Source organism: Gadus chalcogrammus, chromosome 21, assembly GCF_026213295.1.
Source record: "Gadus chalcogrammus isolate NIFS_2021 chromosome 21, NIFS_Gcha_1.0, whole genome shotgun sequence".
In the NCBI taxonomy this organism is placed as follows: domain Eukaryota; kingdom Metazoa; phylum Chordata; class Actinopteri; order Gadiformes; family Gadidae; genus Gadus; species Gadus chalcogrammus.
The window spans coordinates 20,515,633-20,539,143 of record NC_079432.1 but is presented as its reverse complement, the minus strand read 5'-3'; the positions used below and the strand labels follow the sequence as shown (position 1 = coordinate 20,539,143).

Sequence of the window (23,511 nt, the reverse complement as noted above, 5' to 3'; positions counted from 1 at the left end):
CGTTCAGTCCGACAAGGGGACCCGATTCGGCCTCAGAAGCCAAGTGGTCCCGCTCCCCTGGATGATTCTCAGGACCTCCAGACTCGAAGTTGTCCCGCTACTCTGGAGCTCCGGGAAGACCTCCAGACCGTTGGCACCCAACCGCACCACTCAGTCCGATTACGGGACCCATTTCGGACTCAGACGCGACGTTGTCCTGCTACTCTGGAGCTACAGGAAGACCTCCAGACCGTTGGCACCCAACCGCACCACTCAGTCCGATTACGGGACCCATTTCGGACTCAGATGCGACGTTGTCCCGCTACTCTGGAGCTACAGGAAGACCTCCAGACCGTTGGCACCCAACCGCACCACTCAGTCCGATTACGGGACCCATTTCGGACTCAGACGCGACGTTGTCCCGCTACTCTGGAGCTACAGGAAGACCTCCAGACCGTTGGCACCCAACCGCACCATTCAGTCCGATTAGGGGACCCATTTCGGCCTCAGACGCTACGTTGTCCCGCTACTCTGTTTGTAATGCTCATACACCTTTCTTATACTCAGTGGGACCACTGTCCTTCAACATGGGGCCTCAAAACGGTATCACACGAAGCCCATAAAATTACAGTGAGCCACCTGCTAAATTTCTTGTTTACTAGACCCCTGGTAGATATTATGACCCCTGGGAGTCTAAACATAACCCATGGGAGTCTAAACATAACCCATGGGAGTCTAGAACTTTTGTACTGTAGCGACCCTGGGACAGTTAAATAGTTTGTGTGTTATGTGTTACATTATATTTCGTTGTCCGCTATGCCAGTTGTTCTATGTGCATGTATTGTAATGTTCTTCTTGTCAATCAGCGTGGGGGCGAATCATTAGGTCAGCTGGGGGAGGGCCTTGGAAGAACAGGAGGGTGGGGGCCTGCACGCGAGTGAGACCGTGTTGGGGGTTGCCGGGGTAACCGGGGTTTGTTTTGTGTCGGTTTTCTGCCGTTGGTTACAATGTTACGGGTTTCAGTGACCTGGTTTTGGTTCATTAAAACTACCTTCAACTACTAATGACTCGACATCATTATGTCACCGGCGAGGTCGTTACAGTACTCTAAAATAACGCTTAGTTTTGTAAAATAACGCTTAGGGGGTGGGGCATTGGAGGAAGGCGGGATGATTTGAATGTGCTGTAATTCTCAAATGCAACAAAGGTGAGAGTCCCTTTAAGGTTATTAGCTGTTACGTCTTTCTGACCAATCGCAGTTCAAGGCCCACCTGGGCTGTACCACTTCGGGAGTTTGATCAGTTACTCCCCTCTAGACAAATTCGACTTGGTTGCGACGTTGATAGTTTGTTGAGTGATTGAGAGGTGTCGGGCGCACAGCTCAGGCTGCCGGACGGTGCTGCAAGGAACTTTTAAAAAATGCAATATTGTTATCCCGCAGTAATCAGCCCAACAGCCCCGAAACGTTAACGGCCCACCGGGAATTCTCCCGACTCTCCCGATTACCACTCCGCCACCGTGTGTGTGTGTGTGTGTGTGTGTGTGTAGGCGTTATTCAATAGCCTGGTAATGTGTATAGGCCTACGTACAGTAGGAATATTAATACTGGTTAAATAATAAATGTTATAATATTTCCCATCTTTGCTGAGCAAGATTTTGTTCGAAAGTTCAGTGATTGAAACAAATAAAAGCCCGGGCTATTGAAGTTTTACGGTACCACTGTCATGCACCTACCTGATGTCAAGTGGACCGGGTTGAATTCACTGCCGGTCTCTCTTCTTATATCCATCTTACCAAATATGTTTTATTACGGTCGTCCTCTACACTCTCTCACTAAAAGGCTAGCAGCACGAAATTAAGGGATATTTATAGTAGAATTTTTTTGGATTAATCACGAGTTAACTATGGCATTAATTAATTAAATATTTTAATCGCTTGACAGCACTAGTTATAAGTAACTTCCCCCACATGCACTGGCCAATCACAAGGCCCTGTACTTTGGGCCTCGAAATTGGACACCTATCGTGTCCCCACCCCAATTCCCTGTATATTGAACATGCATTTATGTTCCTGCCCTGTATTCTCAGTATATTACAGTTGCAGCGGGCCAGTGGTTGTGGAGTTTCAACACCAGCAAGGTAAACAATAAAACCACAGAACACAGAGCAGTTCCAACTCAGGGCGATTTATTTACTGTGTAAATAAAAACCGCCAGGGTAGGATAAGGGTCAACCACCTCTGTCAGGGTCCAATACGTAATCCGCAGTTAGTCCAATTCAATTTCCACCTCTCTTGTCGGCAGAGGTACAGTACTCCCAGAAGGTCCCACAGATGCTGTCTGTAGTTGGCTAGCCCTAGCTCTCCTGTGTGGTAGCCTGCTCTCCCCTTTAACCCAAAGGACTCCTGCTTAATGATCCTCAGGTCTGCCTCATTAACGGGAAGAGGTCCATCTAAGGCTTTGTGGTGGAGCCAGCAGGTTGCCAGAAATACCCCTTCAATCACCACTCCCCTCACTCTTCTCTGCCACACAGCCTCCCCCTCAGCTCCAACCAGGAGGGAGGGGCAGTTAAGCTCCCTAGAGCATCCCTCCTGGATAGGGCATCTGCATTCCCATTACCTGAGTCGTCTCTGTCTGCCTCGTCTCCCACTGCCTTGTCTCTCGCGTCTGCGTCACTCGCGGCGGCGTCTCTTGCGGCGGCATCTCCGGCTGCGTCGAGACAAACCCGCTGAGGGCCAGGACAGGAAACTGCAGCGCCTGCAGCCATGCCGACATGGCCGGCTGTAAGCGCTCCCATCAGCTCCCTATACATAGCCTGCTGTGCAATGTTAGTTTCCACCAGTCTTTTTGCAACGCTTCCATTGTTCTCTGTGTAGTCTATTTATTCAACTTGGTGTCATATTATAATATTCTCCAGCATATGTAGCAGGCCAGTGGGTGTGGGGTTTCCACGCCACCAAGTTGAACAATAAAACCACACAACACAGAGAGCAGTTCCAACTCAGGAATTTATTTTCTGTTTAAATAAAAACCACCAGGGTGGGAAAGGGTCATCCACCTCCGTCAGGGTCCAATCCGTAATAAGTCCAATTCAATTTCCACCTCTAATCGGCAGTGGTACAGTACTCCCAGAAGGTCCCACAGATGCTGTCTGTAGTTGGCTTGCCCTAGCTCTCCTGTGTGGTAGCCTGCTCTCCCCTTTAAAGGTCCCATGACATGCTATTTTATGTATTCTTTAATATAGGTATTAGTGGGCAACTAACACAGTATTCAAAGACGTTGCTGAAATTCAGCAGAAGAACGTTTTTCCGGAAGAGACATGGATTGTACATTTAGTTTTTGTGTGTGCAGAGTTACAGCCACTCCGAGCCAGTCGCACATTGAGCTTCCCCCAAATGCGCTGTTTTGGTGTCTGTAGCTATAATGCAAATGAGGAGGAGAGAGGCGGGTCAAAGAGGAGGGTGGGGGTGTGGCGCTGAGCAGCTTACGGCCACGGTACCATGCGCTCTGTTTACAGTGGATGTATCGCAATGGCGAGGCGCACACAGCCTTTAGCCGTGTTCTGTAAATATTCTAGAACACACAGGAGTCCTGGAGCTCTATATCCAAATATTATCATATAGCCTACATAGATATCTATATCATATAATATATATTATCACGGCCAAAAGCTGTGTGAGCCGATATTATGAATCTCACACGACCGCGTTGGGTTCTCCGACGTTCCTGGTTCTTCCACGTCCACATCAATGTGAAGTAGACTGAACCGCGACAAGGAGGAGAAAGGGATTGTTGCCGGGCAGCGCTTAGGCACCTCCACCTCCGGCGGTGGTCCCTCAGCGGGGCTCAAGCGGGAGACATTCGCCGCCAACAATCCCTTTCTCCTCCATGTCGTGGTTCATGTTCTTGAGGGAGTCAAAGGCAAAGTTCCTTCCCCCCAATTAATTCTCAACCTTGGCTGAGATAACCCCCACTACGAGTCTCGTCGTAGAAATACCAGAGACGAGAGTCCGACGTGTTATGCGCCATAACACCAAAAGCAGAACGGTTATCCAAATAACAAGGAAGTGTACAACACTTGCGTTACAGTCCTGGAGCTCTATATCTAAATAATATCATATAATACATAGATATCTATATCATATAATACATATTATCACGGCCAAAAGCTGTGTGCGCCTCCAGACGATATTATGAATCACAAACGACTTTGTCGGGTTCTGCAACGTCTCTGGTTCTTCCACTTTCACATCAATCTGTAGTAGACTGAACCTCGCGCTGCCTGCTGCCGGCTGCCCGCTGCCGGGCGATGGTGCCTCGCGGCAACCGGCGGCATGTCGCAGTTCATGTACTTCAGCGAGTCAAAGCCAAAGTTCCTTTCCCCCAATTCCTTGTCAACCATGTCTCAGATAACCCCCACGACATTCTCGTTGTGGAAATACAAGAGACGTCAAAGAACCGACAAGAAACACTTGCGTTACAGTGTGTGTATTCACACACACACATGTGGCGCTCGCACGGTCGTGTCTCATTGGCGGGCTAACATCTCTGGGCGGGCCAGGCAGAGTAAGGGGAGCAGAACAGCTAGTGCTCGTTTAACACTAAACGCAAGTTTTAGCCACTGGGGGACCATAGGCAGGCTAGGGGAACTCATATTTATGTTAGAAAACCTCATAAAGTGAAATTTTCATGTCATGGGACCTTTAACCCCAAGCACTCCTGCTTAATGATCCTCAGGCCTGCCTTGTTAACGGGAGGAAGGCCATGTAAGGCTTGGGGGTGAAGCCAGCAGGTTCGGCTGCCAAACAGTGTAAAGACATATCAACATTACAGTTGAAATAAGTTGCATCATCGGCATCTTAAGATCTAATTAAAAATCTGTTATATCCTATGTGGGGTAGAAAAATGATAAACTGATTTAAAACAGGCATAATATACCACATGTGTTTATGGGATGAGCCATGTCTAATCAACAAAAACAAATCCCTACAACACATATATGGGCCAACATAAAAATATGACATATGAGCATGATGCATAATTATTCAAACAATAAACATGCAATAAAACAAGTACTCTAAACCTGAGAGAAGGAGGCCGAGATGGGGGCTCTTTCTCCCTTTTGGCGTTATAAAGCCATCCCAGTTTCATCTCTCATGGTGACGTGGCCTGACGTACCTTTTAGGGGCCAATATATGGCTTAATCCTATCAAGCTACCCAATGTCAACGCACTGATAGATAACTGCTTCAGTGGTCACCGTTCGCCCCAGGCCAGCTCTGATCTTATAAAGATAAGCGGCCCAGGGCCCTTATGGCACCTTACACCGAGCGGTGAGGTGTTGGCTAGGTGCAGTACAGTTAGATCTGGTTAGGTGCGGCTCGCATTTCACCGCCGACAGTATCCTTGTGTTAGGGCGGGTTTAAGCCTGAGGCGAAGCCGCGCCAGCTACGTGAGCATCGTGACATCATAGCAGCGCGACACAGTGTAGCCTGCTAATAAGTTCAATGAAAAAGGAGATGCAAACACAATTAAACGAAGAGCAACAATGGAGGATGTCCTGAGAAGCAAACTTTTGCGCAACATTTTCTTCTATAAACTAAGCTTTTGCGTTGTCCAGAAATCCCTTGCGGGTACTGTGTTTGTTCGTTTCTACCCCCGTTTTACGGAAGGACGATTATGTTCGACTAATCAAACGGACAGCATTGTAGCTTCCAACTTTTCGGCACACTTTCAGACCGCTTGGTACCCCAACGGAGGGAGTACCAAAAAATAGGTAGGGCTAAGGCTCGGCTCAGTGTGCTTGTTCTGGGACCGCACACTTTGGAGGTGGAAACGCGAAACCGTACCGCACCTACCCGTACTTCCACCGCTCGGTGGAACGGTTCCATTAGTTGACTATGCCTTTTCCACACTGGTGTCAAACATGAAGGGGCAAGATGTTACTCATAGTTCCTTTGAACCTTTACATGTTCTCCCATACAACTCACACCACACACACACACACACACATATATTATTATCTTATCGTCTTATTCGATTTAAGAACGATATGTACTATTGCTTAGAATTGACATAGCATAATATTCCCTATAGTTACCTATCCATATGTATGTATTTGCTTTCTATGTTAATGTTTGTGTGTCAGAAAGCGAATAATAATAAGAATAATTAAAGCTACAAGCAGGAAGTTACTGCTTGTTTTACTGCCAAGCCATACACAGACCATTTTAAGACCCTGAACAACAGACCATTAAGACCTTTTTTGTTTTGCAACATGGTTGACCAACGCTGGAATAGCCTCAGCTTCTCCTGTGTTGACTATGAGGGTCACCACTGCGTATAAAATAGTTCTCAACGGCAGGCTGACATTGCTAACAGAAATACAGGAAAGGCTAAACTTATTCTAAACCCCATTTTAGAATAAGTAATGTATCTCCATTTGTACTAGTTATTTTGATATATAGATTATTATTTATTTTTTAATTTTTTTTTTTTGAAATTCCTCTACATACCACTAAATAGCGCATTGCGTACCACCAGTGGTATGCATACCCAGTTGTAAGAACAAATGTATGGATGGAAAAAACCGTAGGATTCTTAGGGATTTTGTTTTAAATAAAATTGGCGGTTCTTGAGGGACAAGATATGCCCACCATGAGGATATGGATATCTGAGGCAAAGTTTCATGAGTTTAAATCAAAGGGTCATGAGATATGCTTGTTCAAAGTTTTCATTTTCGGGACTATTAACTATAGCGCCACCTTTGGCCAAATCAGTGTATTTTTCTTCTCTGTTAATATTGAGTCAGCCTCTACAGCTGTGGAAAGTTTCATAAAAGCATGCGAGCGGTTAAGGCTTGCATCGTCAATTTGGCAGAATAATAAAAACAGTCATGATTACAATAGGTTGCATTCCCATGTTGTGCTTGGCACCCTGATAAGTAGTTTGCAAGAGAAAGGTACTTGCCTGCTTGCAGAAGTGCAAGTAATAATAAGACACATGAATGCAATGGTGTGGCTCGCTTTGCAACCACACTAATAAGAAAAAACAGGATTACAATAGTAATAAAAAAGTAGACATTAAGACACAAAAAATGTGTGTGGTTACACCAACTCGTTGTATGCACAGTGGTCCGCGAGCATGCTGGCATGCCAATGCACATTGAGCGAACGCAGAGTGTCAAGTCCCTGGGCCGATTTGAAGCAGAATTGGGATTAATTGAATTGGGCTGATGGTTTTGGTTTGATTGCGTGTCATGGCGCCACCTCTTGCCAAAGCGGTCCTTCACTTTTTGGAGGCCTGCTTACGCCTGGTTTCTATTTTGTGTACCATTGACAACCCTGAGTTGTTCGCCTTCAGAGGGGTGTTCCATGAACGGAGGTTAACAAACACAGAGTTAACGCTGAACTCTAGGTTGATTGACCCTGTGCCAACTAAACCAGAGCTGTCGCTTCCGCCGCACGGGTTATGCATTAGTTCAATCAACACGGGGTTGGTTAACACGGGTTGGTTAACACAGGGTTGTGCACGTCCACGCCAAACCTATAAGACGTGATGTATGGATCATGAAAACCCATGAACCCATATCCCAGTTCAGCATTCTTAACGTTTCCAATCACATAACCATTTTCTTCTAAAAAATTTTAGTAAAATTAAATTAAAAAAGTAAAAAAGTATAAAACATACAAACTGGTAAGCTTTTCCCACCATTGTATTGGTATATTTGTCAGTCCAGCATTTACATTTTTCATACCATATTTGTCACTCCTGCCTTTAAATAAGCCCTTTTTTTTAAGCCAATCGTGAAAGGCAGACAGTCGTCAGACTGGATCTGGCCCTCAAATTGTCTTGACCCTGGTGGAGGAGCTGCAATAGACATAAATTCAGGGCACCCTGGCACGGAGGGGGTACCTGGAGGTAGGCCTACCTCCTCAGAGAGTCAGGGGCCATGTGAGGGTACCCCACTGGTTGAAGTTAGGTGTTTGTGTTTTTCTTTTTAGATTTTGTTTGTCTTCGAAGTAACACCAGCAAACCGTGTGCGTGCCACAGCGCAAATGTTCCAAATGTATTTTTTGGTAACTGGGTAGAAAACCTAAAAGTGATGATTCACCAACTTCGCAGATCAAGATGATAAGTGCTTGTAATGGAGCCGCCGGCTACGATCTAACATTCTCCAGTGGATGTAAGTCTGTTAGGACTATTTTATACTTTCTGTTGTAAGCGCCTCTCGGCATAGTAGGCCTACTCAGCCAATATTGCTCTTTGCATGATAGGAGGCCGATGAAAATCTTGGTCCGGACGTGGATGAGTCATCTGAAAGGACCTGAGATGTGCTCAGCATCTCCAACATTATAGATAAAACTACCATTTGCAAAAAAGGAGGGCTACGCAAATAGTGTGAAGTGAACTGAGGCAAGGTCCTAGTTTGGTAGTGTTGGCTATGTAAGGATGGATAAAGGCTATTTAAATATATTAAAGATTTGCGGGAGAATCTATATCTCTCCAGCAAAAAGTCACCGGGTAAGCCAAGATGTCGAGCAGTGGTCTTATTAATCGCTCCCGGTGGATTGCATGAATAATTGCGCTACGATATCAACAGGCCTCTCATCAAACAGGGCATGCCATTGTGAACACATGAAATCTGCGGTGAAGGCGTGTTTAGATACCCAAAACCGGGTTGTGTTCCTAACTTAACCTGCGCAAAACCTGCTCCGACCAGGTTTGATTCAGAGCATATGTTTCTATAGCAACTAACATACTGTGTTCGTTTTGGAACGGAAAACCTAGGGTTACCGCAAACCCTGGGTTAATTACCCGGTTATGTGATAAAACCGGCTTTGTGGAATACCCCTCAGAATGGTTGAAGTCAGTGTATATTCCCCTTTGACTTTCATTATAAAAACTTGCCTGTGAGCACCTGCAAAATTGTTATTGGAAATTGACTGTGATAAACGATTTTAAGCAATCAATGCTTTTTTGAGAATTTCCTATTGGGGTTGTCCTTGATGGGTACACCAAATATTGTAAGCCTTTTTGCAACCCACACTAATTCTGGTATTAGCTGTATGTAAACATATTAGAGGTAGAGAGAGCAAATGACATTATATAAAGCGTAATACATCTCTGCTCAACAGGTATACACTCATCCCCACATCTGCAATCCTGGGTTTGGGGGGCTCCCCCCTGTGGTCGGCTAAGTGCACTTACGCTGACCATCCTCTGGCAACCTGCAGGCTTCATTGATGGCAAGAAGGGTTCAGACGTTATCAACTCATACCTTTGGCATCTTCTTCTTCATCTTCCAGTCGTCTGCGGTCTGGGGCAACCTCATGTCTTCCCTTATCTTTGGACAGGATTCCAATAAAAGTTAGTGTTTACTTATGGTGTCAATGTACTGGCCCCACAACGATACACATTGAGCAAAGGTCCATGTTTAGAAAAGGGATGAGGCAGGGTTAAATGACTAGGAAAGTTTAAAAAAAGGTCTTTGATTCATTGCCGTCACAAGTGATGACCTTTGGCCTTTGCTTTCATTTTTGTAGGACATGCCCAATGGCATTCATGTGTAAAAATATGTGAGAATATTTCATCTGTGTGATCTACTTTTATACCTACCGGAATTCCGGTAACTAATGGGGATATTGTCTGGAACAATTGTACAGTCTGTTCTACTGATGCTGTTTGTGTTCAGCCCATGCATTTCGAGGGAAACGGGTTTGTTTTTTATTGCAGCTTCCATCTCAGTGGAGATGTTGCAGTACTGCGGAGCAAACGTGTGTGATGTAACCCTCTCCAACACCACCACCCCCAAACCAGAACAGGAGCTTGTCCATATACTGGTGGGATGCTACATTGGTAACACAATTTATTTCATATCTACTTCTGATTTGATATAAACAATTGATTAATTAAAGTAGAGCTCAACGGATCGGTTAACGGCGGGAAGCTCATGAAAGACAAATTCTTTGGCCTATACGTAGGCCCAACATATACCCCCCAATTGTATCACCCTCTGCTTCCCCACAGGAGTTGGGATACTGGCTATGATCATAGTGGCGGTGTTCCTGGACAACATTGACCAGGAACAGACCAGACAGTTCAGAGGAAACAGGGAGCCCTTCTGCCAGACTTTCCTTTCCACGTTCAGCTTGCTCAAAGACCGGAGGTTGTTAATGTTGATCCCACTCACCATGTACAGTGGCTTCGAGCAGAGCTTCCTCTCCGGGGAGTACACTAAGGTACGTTCAAGTGCAGAAAGAACAATGCAACAGACAGCCTCGTCTCTGAACACAGCGCATTAAATAGGTTAGATTCTCTAGTTAACTTTAAGTGGTCACTACAAGCCGATAAGTTATTATTCCAATTATGTTAATACGGGCTATTAAGGTGTGCAGTGGGCATCTTTAAATCCATTGCAATCTCAGTTGAATGACTCACAAATTCTATAGACCAAAAATAACAATCCAGAGGATATTCTTAGATCAAAAACAAAGCATTTGACACACTAAATCATGACATCTGGAAAAAATAAACTGGAGCGTTACGGAATCAGGGGTATAGCTGGCAAGTTGGATAGGAGTTACTTGAGTAATAGGCAATATTTGTGAAACTTGCTGATTCTTCCTCTATGTGTTTGGACATTGCTTGTGGTGTCCCCCAGGGGTCAGTGTTGAAGCTTGTTTTGTTTAAAATATTTTGTGCTGACGATAAAATATATAATTATTATATATATTTATTTATTTATTGTGATGATTTACATCAATTAGTAGAGGTGATCAATTTAGAAATGAACAAATTAAAATGATGGTTTAATATTAACAAATTATCTTTTGATTGAGCATGCTTAAATGTTATTTGGAAACTGCAGAATAAAGGAACAAATAAAGATACAGAGTGATGGGATAAACATTGAAAGTTTCCTTGGTTTAACAATTGATGAAAAACTGAACTGGAAATCACATACAACATACACTCAAAGGTGCAAATAAGCAGAGGCGGACAGAGTACACAGCTTCCTTACTTGAGTAAAAGTACAGATACCCCTTGCTAAATTGTACTCAAGTACAAGTAAAAGTACTACAGTAAGATGTCTACTTAAGTAAAAGTACTGAAGTACTCATTTTTAAAAGTACTTGAGTATCAAGAGTACAAGACTACAATTTTCTAAATATTGCATTACTACTGCCACAGTGCTTACATTTATGTATAGAAACGTCCTACATGGAGTTATGCAAAATGTTAATACCTTGGAGGATGTAAAAGGAATTGAAAGTAAAATCAAATCATTTTCATGTTTTTACCATGTTGCTTTATTTAACATTTCTCACTTGCCCACAAGACAAAATAGCACAACAGTATATAGTATAACAGTATACTCAAGAACATAAAAACAATTGCTCAGCCTACATAAATTCGTAATATCAGAAAAGAAAATTCAGCTAACAATTGAATGTATGTGTGAGTTTCTCTGTTTTTTCATCAATCAAATCAACAATCGTCTCTCAAATCTGACCGTGGAGTTGACTTTGGCGGAAAGCGAAGGTGATTGCTGATAGGCTGAAGGCTGTCCTAATCAGTGGCGCCTGCACAATCCAATCACGTTTGAGAGGGAAACCAAAGAATTGAGGGTTTCCAAGATTTTTCTTTTCTCCTTTTATTTTTTATTTTTTTAGAAGAAGTAACAGGTACTCACGGTTATAGATAGAAATGTAGCGGAGTAAAGAGTAAAATATTTGCCTCTCAAATTTACTTAAGTAAAGTCATGAGTACTCCCCAAAAATGATACTCGAGTACAGTACAGATCCCTCAAAATTGTACTTAAGTACTGTACTCAAGTAAATGTACTCTGTTACTGTCCGGCTCTGCAAATAAGCATTGCAGTATCATATAAAGCTAAACAGGTTCTGGATCATAAATCACTACACATTCTCTATTGTCCACTGGTTTCACCTTATTTAAGTTACTGTACAGAGGTTTGGGGTAATAATTACAAAGGTACATTACATTCACTGTTTATTCTGCAGAAAGGAGCTATACGGACCATCTTCAATGCTGGTTATAGGGATCATACAAACTCATTATTCATAAAGGCCAAAACACTCAAATTGACAGATCTGTTGAATATCAAACTGCACAATACATTTTTAAAACATAAATCAACTACTGGCAATCATTCAATAAAACATAATCGAAAGAGGAGGGAGGTTTTTTTTACGGGGATTGTTTAATTTTAAAATGGGAAAGGTGAGTTAGGGATGGGCGATATGGCCTAAAATCCATATTGCGATATACATTGCAACCTATTGCGATAACGATATATATCACGATATATAAATCATAATAGAACCATTTCAGAACAGGTTACATAGACTCTAAGGAAAGCCAAACTGCTAAATGTATAAAACAAAAGAAAGAAACTTAGTAGGCCTATGTCGTTTTGAGAACATTTATTGTGCAAAACTGTAATCATACAACATAATGTTGTAGCTGCAGAGACTTTAACAAAGAAAAAAATCTTCTGTGTAATGACGTATACTTCTCTTAAAGGGACTCTCACCTTTGTTGCATTTGAGAATTACAGCACATTCAAATCATCCCGCCTTCCTCCAATGCCCCACCCCCTAAGCGTTATTTTACAAAACTAAGCATTATTTTTTTGAGTACTGTAACGACCTCGCCGGTGACATAATGATGTCGAGTCATTAGTAGTTGAAGGTAGTTTTAATGAACCAAAACCAGGTCACTGAAACCCGTAACATTGTAACCAACGGCAGAAAACCGACGCAAAACAAACCCTGGTTACCCCGGCAACCCCCAACACGGTCTCAATCGCGTGCAGGCCCCCACCCTCCTGTTCTTCTAAGGCCCTCCCCCAGCTGACCTAATGATTCGCCCCCACGCTGATTGACAAGAAGAACATTACAATACATGCACATAGAACAACTGGCATAGCGGACAACGAAATATAATGTAACACATAACACACAAACTATTTAACTGTCCCAGGGTCGCTACAGTACAAAAGTTCTAGACTCCCATGGGTTATGTTTAGACTCCCATGGGTTATATTTAGACTCCCAGGGGTCATAATATCTACCAGGGGTCTAGTAAACAAGAAATTTAGCAGGTGGCTCACTGTAATTTTATGGGCTTCGTGTGATACCGTTTTGAGGCCCCATGTTGAAGGACAGTGGTCCCACTGAGTATAAGAAAGGTGTATGAGCATTACAAACAGAGTAGCGGGACAACGTAGCGTCTGAGGCCGAAATGGGTCCCCTAATCGGACTGAATGGTGCGGTTGGGTGCCAACGGTCTGGAGGTCTTCCTGTAGCCCCAGAGTAGCGGGACAACGTCGCGTCTGAGTCCGAAATGGGTCCCGTAATCGGACTGAGTGGTGCGGTTGGGTGCCAACGGTCTGGAGGTCTTCCTGTAGCTCCAGAGTAGCGGGATAACGTCGCGTCTGAGTCCGAAATGGGTCCCGTAATCGGACTGAGTGGTGCGGTTGGGTGCCAACGGTCTGGAGGTCTTCCTGTAGCTCCAGAGTAGCGGGACAACGTCGCGTCTGAGTCCGAAATGGGTCCCGTAATCGGACTGAGTGGTGCGGTTGGGTGCCAACGGTCTGGAGGTCTTCCCGGAGCTCCAGAGTAGCGGGACAACTTCGCGTCTGAGTCCGAAACGGGTCCCCTAATCGGACTGAGTGGTGCGGTTGGTTGCCAACGGTCTGGAGGTCCTGAGAATCATCCAGGGGAGCGGGACCACTTGGCTTCTGAGGCCGAATCGGGTCCCCTTGTCGGACTGAATGGTGCAGTTGGTGGCCAACAGTCTGGAGGTTTTCCTGAGGCTCCAGAGGAGGGTAACTCTGTGAGTCTGAGTCCGAGATGAGTCCCCTAATCGGACTGAATGGTGCAGTTTCAGTACGCCGTGGACCACTTTGGTCTGCCATCGTCAGTCGCTACGGTCGCTACTCGCTACTGTCTGCCGTGGAATCAAAACAAACCCTCTAGTTGAGGACGCGCCTTGATGACGCGGGCCCGAATGCGCCACAAGAAGCAGACGGAAAACCTTATATATCCATGCAGCAAACAGACAGGTCTGTCGGCCAATAAGGTCATTCGGTCCGAAGAATTTTATGGGTTGAAGTTTTCACTAAATATTATGAGAGTAAAATAATTGTTTGTTTTTACTCCTGGTGGGTCTGTCTTGCATATTAGAGTGTTATTACCTTATTAATACCAATTTAACCTTATCCAAAAAATGTGTAAAAATGCAACAAAGGTGAGAGTCCCTTTAATTAAATTAAAACTGGTGGTGTCTTGTTAATAAAGAAACGGATACTGTGAATTAGGGAAATACGTATTAGGCATGGCTATTTTAAATAAAGTAAAATCTTCCAAGTGTGTGCACAGATACTTGATATTAAAACATAAAAGTGCAAAGTGAACGCATACAATTTTAAAATGAACATGAAATGAGGGCAATCACCAGCTCCTCCGTTTAGCTTTCAGCCATATTTGCTTAGATGACGATGATGCGTTGCAGCCGGTTGCAGCTCGTGGCTCTTTAAATTTTGCGGGTCGCGGACGATGCGTTGCAGCCGGTTGCAGCTCGTGGCTCTTTAAATTTCGCGGGTCACGGATGATGCGATGCAGCTGGTTGCAGCTCGTGGCTCTTTTTAAATTTCACGGGTCGCCGACGATGCGTTGCAGACGGTTGCAGCCATCTTCAATGCGTAGCTCTACCCATGACCCGCTCTTTATATTTCGCGGGTCATGGATAGATCGCGTCAAACATGCATTATCGCGATAGAGCAATATAACTAAAATCTCTATCGTAGGCCATTAGAGGGAGAGAGGTAGGCCATTTTTATCGTTTATATCGTATATCGTTTATATCGAGCATTCCTAAGGTGAGTACAACCGAAAAAAGGTTTTTGTGTTATCTGTGGAGTAAAACAAAGTGGAACAGGGAGCAGGAAGAGCTCAAGCAATGTCCAAGCATGAAACTATTCACATAGTGGTTTAAGGAAGTTACTGCAGGGTGCAAGGATGAAGGGCTTGGATTATCATTGGCTGATAATTGTTTATTGTTTATTTATTTATTTAGTTTGTTGTTGTTGTTGTTTTTATTAATTGTTTCGGAATTCCTGAATGGAATTAGTTTTGATGCTAAAATTATCAATAGTGAGATAATCCTCATCCTCATCGTCATCCGCTTATCCGGGGTCGGGTCGGTAGTGAGATAATATATATATATATATATATATTCATAAAGGTTTACATTTTTGGAGAAATGTGCAAGAAATTACAGCATATATTTGATCTGAATAGTAATAGATTTTATATATTTGGATGCGTAAAAAAAATAATGATAATAATAAATGAAAATATTAATAATAATAATAATATTTATGAGTAAGGAAGCTTAAATACGTTGAATTTTGGAGAAGGGAGGGATTAAATATTGTGGAAAATGTACCTCTTCCCGCTCCTTTTCCAATCCGCAAGTATTTGTGTCATTTATCAATTAAGTAATTTCAATAAATATCCTTTTTTTTTACGATGTATTACTGCACACATCTTTAGTTAAAGCCTAAATTATAGTTAGACAGTTACGGTCATGAATTATTCGCCTCCAGCATAGCAATTCTATCTGGCAATGATTGTTTCTTAATTTAATAAATCGATCTATACACAGTATATTCATATAAATATAATTAACTTTGAAAATGAACTTATGTGTATCAAGTTTGACAAGCTGAATCTAACCCTACATTCAGAAACATATATATTAATTTGCTCAAACTTCAAATGTTTCTATTTGTCCATTTCAGAACTATGTAACTTGTGCCTTGGGAATACATTATGTTGGCTATGCAATGATCTGCTTTGGAGCTACAAATTCAGTCTGTTCCTTTGCCTTTGGAAAGCTGGCAGAGTACACAGGCAGAGCTCCACTTTTCTTCTTGGGTAAGTTGTTTCACAAAGAATGTTAGTTTGATTTATAATGTCATCGTTCCAAATTGAATGTATGCACTTTTGATATTATTTGGTCTTCAATAGGTATGCTATTGCACATTTCTAATAGTCTTTGTAATTAATTAATAACTCATTATTTGAGTTTGACTAATGTAGCATTATAAATGGAATGATCATTTATTTGTGTTAAGACTGCATACTTCTCTGTAATTTGCTTATTTCTCTTTATCGTTAACGATGATAGGATTCATCTTGAATGTTATTTTGCAGCGGCCCTGACAAACCTCTCCTGTATCCTGGCTCTCTTGTTCTGGAAACCAGATCCTGGCCAGCTGCCTCTGTTCTTCGTGTTCCCAGCTCTTTGGGGCATGGCAGACGCCATTTGGCAAACCCAAACAAACGGTAGCCTTAAATCTCTCAATCTGTTCAATTTAAATTATAAGCTTTAATTTTCAAACTCAGAAAAATCCTTGTTACTCAGTAAGTTTGCACACATAGGGAATGTTTAGTCTGTCAACAACAGTGTTGGGTAAATCTATTTGGGCAGAGGCAATGTGAAAATGAGCAATGGGCTCCATCCCTATGCTGGAGATAGAAGCCAGAAGCTTACATACTATGGCCCTCAAGGCGACTGCCAAGCCTGAGGTTTGCAGAACCTCAGGCTCCAAACCCAGCTTTGCCAGATGTAATTGCTTTGCTGCTATGCTGGAGGCGAATAAGTCATGACCGCACCAATGTAAAATATATCTGTTCTGTCTGTATACAGGTACATCTCAATGAAAAATATTGTTTTTATACAATTAATTTCAATAAATCAATTTAAAAATGAAACTTACACATTACACCAACAGTGAAATATTTCAAGCCTTTGTTTGCATAAATCTTGATGATTATGCGTTACAGCTCATGAAATCCCAACATTCAGTATCTAAGAAAATTTGAATATGACATAAGACCAGTAAAAAATAAGATTTTTAACACGGAAATGTTGACCTTCTGAAAAGGATGTTCTTGTATGTGCACTCAGTACTTGGTGGGGCTCCTTTTGCATCAATAACGCTGCGTTCACACTGCATCTGTCCGTTGACTGATCTCATTGACTTTGCATGGGGCGCTCTCGAAATACATTGTAGGTCCGTCCGTTCTGTCTGCTCCGTTGCATGCGTGAAAAAGTTGAGCATTTCTTTAATTTTCAGGCAGCGATAGATCCGTCGGCCAATCAGATTGCGTCCCCAATACATTAGACACGCCCTCTGTCATCCGCCGACGGATGTGTGCAGTGTGAACGCGGCGTTACTGCATCAATGCAGAGTGGCATGGAATCGATCAGCCTTTTACCCTACTAAGGTGTTATGGAAACCCAGGTTGCTTCGACAGTGGCCTTCAGCTCGTCTGCAATGTTCGGTCTCTCATCTCCCTCTTGACAATACCCCATACATTTTCTATGGGGTCAGATAAGTAGAGTTTGCTGGCCAATCAAGCACAGGGGATTTCTTTTACCTCTTGCCATTAGATAAATGTGTTTTAGACATAAGTTCAAGCCTGTTGGAGACAGGCAAGAATTGTTATGAATGATTGATTTCTTAAGCGGTTATTACAAGAATTGAAGTATTTAATTTTAGACCATTGTGGTGCTGTGGCTTAGTTGGTTAAACTTTTTTTCTAAATCTGTCAACACCATGAAAGGATGTTGGGCCCCTTCCAACTAATGTCACCATTCTTCAAGTGCCATCTTCCCTGCCATTCACATCATAACTGGCCTCTTTGAATGTAAGGCGTTTTGAAAATAAGGTAATGATACCATCAACACAGCTCTGAGACAAGATTGCTCCTACGCCCACATCAGAAACAATCACATCAACAATGATGGGTAGTGAAGGATCAGGCAGTGTTGGATTAGACAAAGAGGAGAACAATTGCTTGAGATTCCAGAATGCCTAGTCTGCTTCAGGAGTCCACATGAGATGCTCTATTCTTCTACCTTGGTGCTTGAAGCTAAAACCTTTGAAGAACATCAGACAGAATTTTGCAAATCCAAAGAATCTCTGCAGCTTGTTAACAGTTTTGGGAACAGGCCAGTTCCTAACAGCACAGGGCTGTGGATCCATTTGACCCTTCTTAAGCATGAAACCAAGAAATTGCACATCAGTGACATGAAACTTGCACTTCTTCGGTTTCACAAACAAATGGTAGGCATTGTTCAGGTCCACCTTAGAGAAAATATTGTGTTGTGTTGTAGTTGTGCTGGTGGTCTATACAGGGATCCTCCACGAGCTGGAGAGGTGAAGGAAAATGTACATCTAATGGCGAAGGCAACCTTAAAGAAATCATTCAAAGCCTTCCATTCACGTCAGGTAAGAGATCAGCCCATGTCGAGGACTGGTGCCTGGCAAAAGCTTGATGGAGCAGTCATATGGTCTATGGAGAGGGAGTGTAGATGCTCTTTTCTTGCTAAATACCTCCTTCAGGTCAAGATACTCGATGGGTACATGGATTTACTCTAAAGGATATGAAGACTCAATAGGAAAGGTAGCCCTTAAGAAGAGACAGGTAGCATGACAAGTAATGCCCAATTCTAGGATGGCCCCGGTTGTCCAGTCAATGTAAGGATTATGTGACTCAGCCAGGGAAAACCCAAGACTTAAGCAAACTCTGGAGATTATTTTAAATATAAGAGTATCTCCTAAAGGTGTCTCCTCCTGACAAGAATGGGGCCCTATTTTAACGTTCTGAAACGCAAATGAGAAGCGCCAAGCGCAAGTAGCTTTGTGGGCGGTTCTATGGCGATGTTACTATTTTACCGGCGCAAAAATGACCCTCTAAAAAGGGTTGGTCTGAAGTAGCCTAATTATCCGTAGGTGTGGTTTGGGCTTAACGTGCAATAAACCAATGACAGTGCCAGCTTCCATCCCCTTCAAGAGCCATGAGCGCATTTGAATCTGACTATTTGATATTTTGACAGCGCGTCTGCGGTCTCCGATGAGACAGATGCACATGAATTTCAAACTTCAAATGGCTCAGTTAATGGCCAAATAATATGGCCTTATTCACACATGGAATAAGGTTTTCTTCCACAACTTCAGAAATAGTCCTCAAATAAATTTCGGCGAAGAAAACTTAAAGGTCCCATGACGGCACCAGGTGTGGTGTGATTAGCCGTTACATGCCGTTTTGGAAATCGGCCCCTTATGACATCACAGGTGGGCGTGTCCACCTAGATGTGTGCAGGATAGATCAGTCTACCAGCCTACCCAGTAGGATTGTAGCAAACTATGCTCATTTATCTGTCACACATCTAGGTGGACACGCCCACCTGTGATGTCATAAGGGGCAGATTTCCAAAACGGCTTGTAACGGCTGATCACACCAAACCTGGTGGCATTACATGGGACCTTTAACACACATATGATGTGCGGCAACTGTGGTTCTATTTAATGATATACGCAATACATTATAAACATTATTTCTTGTCAGTATTGTATGCATTATCGTTATAGACTTGTGTTCCTAATATGCATGTGTCCCCCCGTTAATGTACATTGCCATGGTATTATGCGTTACGTGTTTAGTTTGCGTGTGTTTAAACATATGGACGCACACACGCACGCCCACTTTCATTAAAGGGGACCTATTATGCTTTTTCGACATAAACGTTGTTATAATGATTGATAGTCATGTTTAACCATACTAAAGTCTCAAATAATGACGTACATGCATTTCGACGTATTCCCTGCTGACAGTCTGGGGTGGCTGTGCAGGGCGCTAAACACTCGGGACAATGTTTGCGATTCACTTGTTCACATTTCCAGGAAATCATCTACGTAGAGGCACTCCTGCCACGCCCACATATGCCTGGTCAAACTGCCCTCGCGCGCGCTTCAAGGAAGGTAACCAATCACAACGGAGTTGGGTTGGCAGGAGGGGGGCGAGGGGGCGGAGAAGGACGAAACCGAGTGTTGACAGAGAATGCTGAAAGCGCCCAGATGAGAGGAAGAGTTTCCCGAAAATCGACATCGTTTTTTGTGCTGTGATTCGTGTCAGGTTGCGCAATAGGAGTCATTAATAAGAAATTAAGACCAGAAAAGTAGTATAATAGGTCCTCTTTAATAATTTTACACATACACACACGCGCGCCCGCATTCATTCATTCTTTTTAACACTCACTCGCGGTAAAACAATGTTTTCTCACGATCAAATACTCATCAATCCTAAAAGTTATAGGCATGTACACGATGTCTGTGTCAAGAAAATATGGGTTTGCAGATGCATTGATTTAAAAGTACAACTTATTACAGCTGTATCAGCTGTTCTTTCCCAAATAATTTACCAAGAATGTGTGGCTAGGTAGATGAGAGAAGCAAAGTGTATGCGCGAGGTGCACAAGCAACATTATGCATGCGCCCTTAAAATAGCATCTGAACAACGCGCCACTGACTTTAAACCAGGTATTTCCTGGTTTGTGGCGCAAGTGGTTTCTGAAACTGCAAAATAGCACCAGGGAAAGTTTGCGCCAGAACATGCCTCCGCCTTTCGCCGAACCGCCCCTTGGGGTGCAAGATCATTCCCTAATTTGCCGACGCGTGGGGCAGGAGGGAAAAGAAAGCTCTGCGCCAGTTTCAAACTAGCAATGACACATGCGCCAGTGAGAAAGTCAATTGTGCCGGATGCAAGATAGGGCCCTATCTTGCATCTCCAGTGATTAAGTCAATTTATTGCATACAAATTTCTTTCAACTTAATTTCAACTCAAGCAAAACATAGCACATCAGTAGAGCTGTCAATCTTCCTCCCATTCTAAATCCAATTCTTTACTATTTTTAATATTCAGATTATATTTTAATTGTTAATGCTCAAAATGTGCCCAATATTAATACTAACTATGTACTTTTACACTGAATACCGAAGGCTTATGCATTGCCAATATCACTATTGAAAGTTCTGCCCACTAGAGGGCATTCTACCAATAAACATTACTTTCTTGGCAAGTAAATATTATGCACAAAAGGGCATTATATTAACGCTGCCTCTCTGCATTGATATTGGCTTGCGTTGTAAGGTCGTTTTACATTTAATGAGATTGTTGGTTGTGTTTTTCCATACGACAATTGAATAACAAATCGTTGACATTAATCTGAGAATACACATAAAATGTGATTTCCATTGGGCGAAATTACTACATAAAATAGTAGCAAAATCTAGATCTAGTAGATAAATCTGTTTAACCAATCACCTTAGGGTATGTTTATCATAGTCACCATGGATACTGTCAAGTTATAAGACATGGCGGAGGTTACAGCCAATTTACATTTCGCAACAGTATTATTACTGTATCTATTGTGGTAAACTATTATCCTAGACCTCTGTTATATGTATTGATCATTCATCTCAATACATTATTTTATTTGCAATGCAATGCTGTACGTGCATATAGGTTGTTTTTGATAACATGAAGGTGTGCAGTTGTATCGCAACAGTTTCATTTTGGATACCAACTTTCTTTGGAAAGAGTGATAGCCTATTTTAGTTATTGAACAACCCATGGCTCCAAAACAATACAATTTATCATAATCCCCAGCAGCAGCTGTCGCACCATTTGGACACTTGAATTAAAAAGTATACTTTTACTTGAGCATGCCTTCCGCAAATTCTTATAACGGCTGATGAATTAAGAACCCATAAATTAATTTTGAACCCTTTGTAGACTTGTGGCGAGGCGTGAGAAAATTAACACAGGAAACAAGGTCAATCTCCGCTTTCAATTTCACATTTGCGGCCTATAGGCTCTTAGCCATCTCCTCCAGAATGCACTGCTATAACATATTAGGATTTTCGTAGTTTGCTTTAAGTACTGATTTTTTTCTGATGAACTTTATGTATTCACATGATTCTGTGTACATTTTTAGGTAGTATCCACATTGTTAAATGCACTTACTTTAACTCGCTTGCAAATAAATGCATATTTATAAACGCTGCTCATTTAATGCTATGAAAAAATATATATCTATACAATGCTATTTGGCACTTCAGGTGACAACTCCTGTCTTTTTCTTGTGCTTCCCTTCAGCCCTCTACGGAGTCCTTTTTCCAAGGGCCAAGGAGGCAGCGTTCGCCAACTACCGCATGTGGGAGTCTCTGGGCTTTGTCATTGCCTTTGCCTACAGCACCTTCATCTGTCTAGAGACCAAACTGTACATCCTGCTCTCTGTCCTGCTGCTCACGGCTGTCACCTATCCCGTTGTGGAGTATGTAGAAAAGAAGAACCCCACCCCGCCCATTGAAGAGGGTATCTACTCAAACAACAAGGAAGCCAAAGAAGGTGGCTCAACATTTATAATTGCTGAGTTGAGTCTTTAAAGAACACTTTGTTCTTTCTTAATTAGGACCAAATCAAGGTCCAATCCCTGGAGGCCACATTGTGTGTTCCCTAGCAACTGTATTTTAATATCTTAAAAACACAGATGTGTGACATTAGACCTATATACCTTTTTTGTCTAGATATTACAGCTACGAACTTCAGATTTCATAACTTTTGTATATGTATAAATTGTATGATAATATTTGTGCTTGCTATGTTATATATTATTATATAACGCATACAACAGTTCACAACCCTGTTGGTTTTGTACTGTTTGTTTGTTGTTTTATTTATAAAAAATATAGGTTTTATGTACCCTTTGAATGGGGACAAAGGAAAAGGATCCAACACTATCAACTTTAAATAATACCGTTCTGACCGAGCAACTTGACTGGTCAACTCCATTAGAACGTAAAACAAATATGCATGACAGCACACCTTGCCGTGCTCAAATAAAAAATAACTTATTACCATGAACTCCACCACCAGCCGTAAACACATTAAAATTGGGTATTGTTGTAAACGTTTTGTTTCAAATGCAAAGATTCAGCATACTGAATGAGGTTTTTTTCCTATGCTCAATAAATTGAACAAATTGGATTTGCTTATTTATTTGACTAAAAGATGGAGAAAAAATAAATCTTACTGCACACATTATTATTGCTTTCGCTCGTACGATCATTCTCCCGATGGATCTTTCGAACCATCGTTAATTTCTTTGGATCGTTTCCCGAAACTCCTCTTAACGTGAACGCGCATTCGCTGCACTCACGACGATCGTAGGATTGTACCTGTCCACTGACATGGTGCTGAAACGGGCTATGACGCAGGGGGAGACGCAGGAAAGTCGCAGGAAAATGGGGTTAAAAAGGGTTAAAATATCTCCCCATCAAGGCCAACCGCAGAGTAGACTACGAAAAGAATAGATTGCAATAATATGAATGCTAAAGATATTAAAACACAATTGATTAAGCCTAGGACGACATATATATCAGTCCTAATCCTGAACGCACTGTGCATACATTTGTTCACGGCATTTCCCCCCCTGAAATAATTCCATATTACAAAAATCCAAAATGGCTTGTGTGACAACTAAATCAGCACTTAATGTGCTGATTTTTTAAACATATATTTTGCGCAGCAAGAAAGCCGACTTTATCTTATTCCGCATAAGGTTGCATTGATTGGCTCTCTAGTATAGAAT

General features: G+C 42.4%; 1 pseudogene; it reads left to right on the top strand.

The window, feature by feature from the left end:
• LOC130374246 (protein unc-93 homolog A-like) overlaps nucleotides 1-23,171 on the top strand; it is a 23,766-nt pseudogene extending 595 nt beyond the window's left edge.
• Nucleotides 23,172-23,511: the final 340 nt, after the last annotated feature.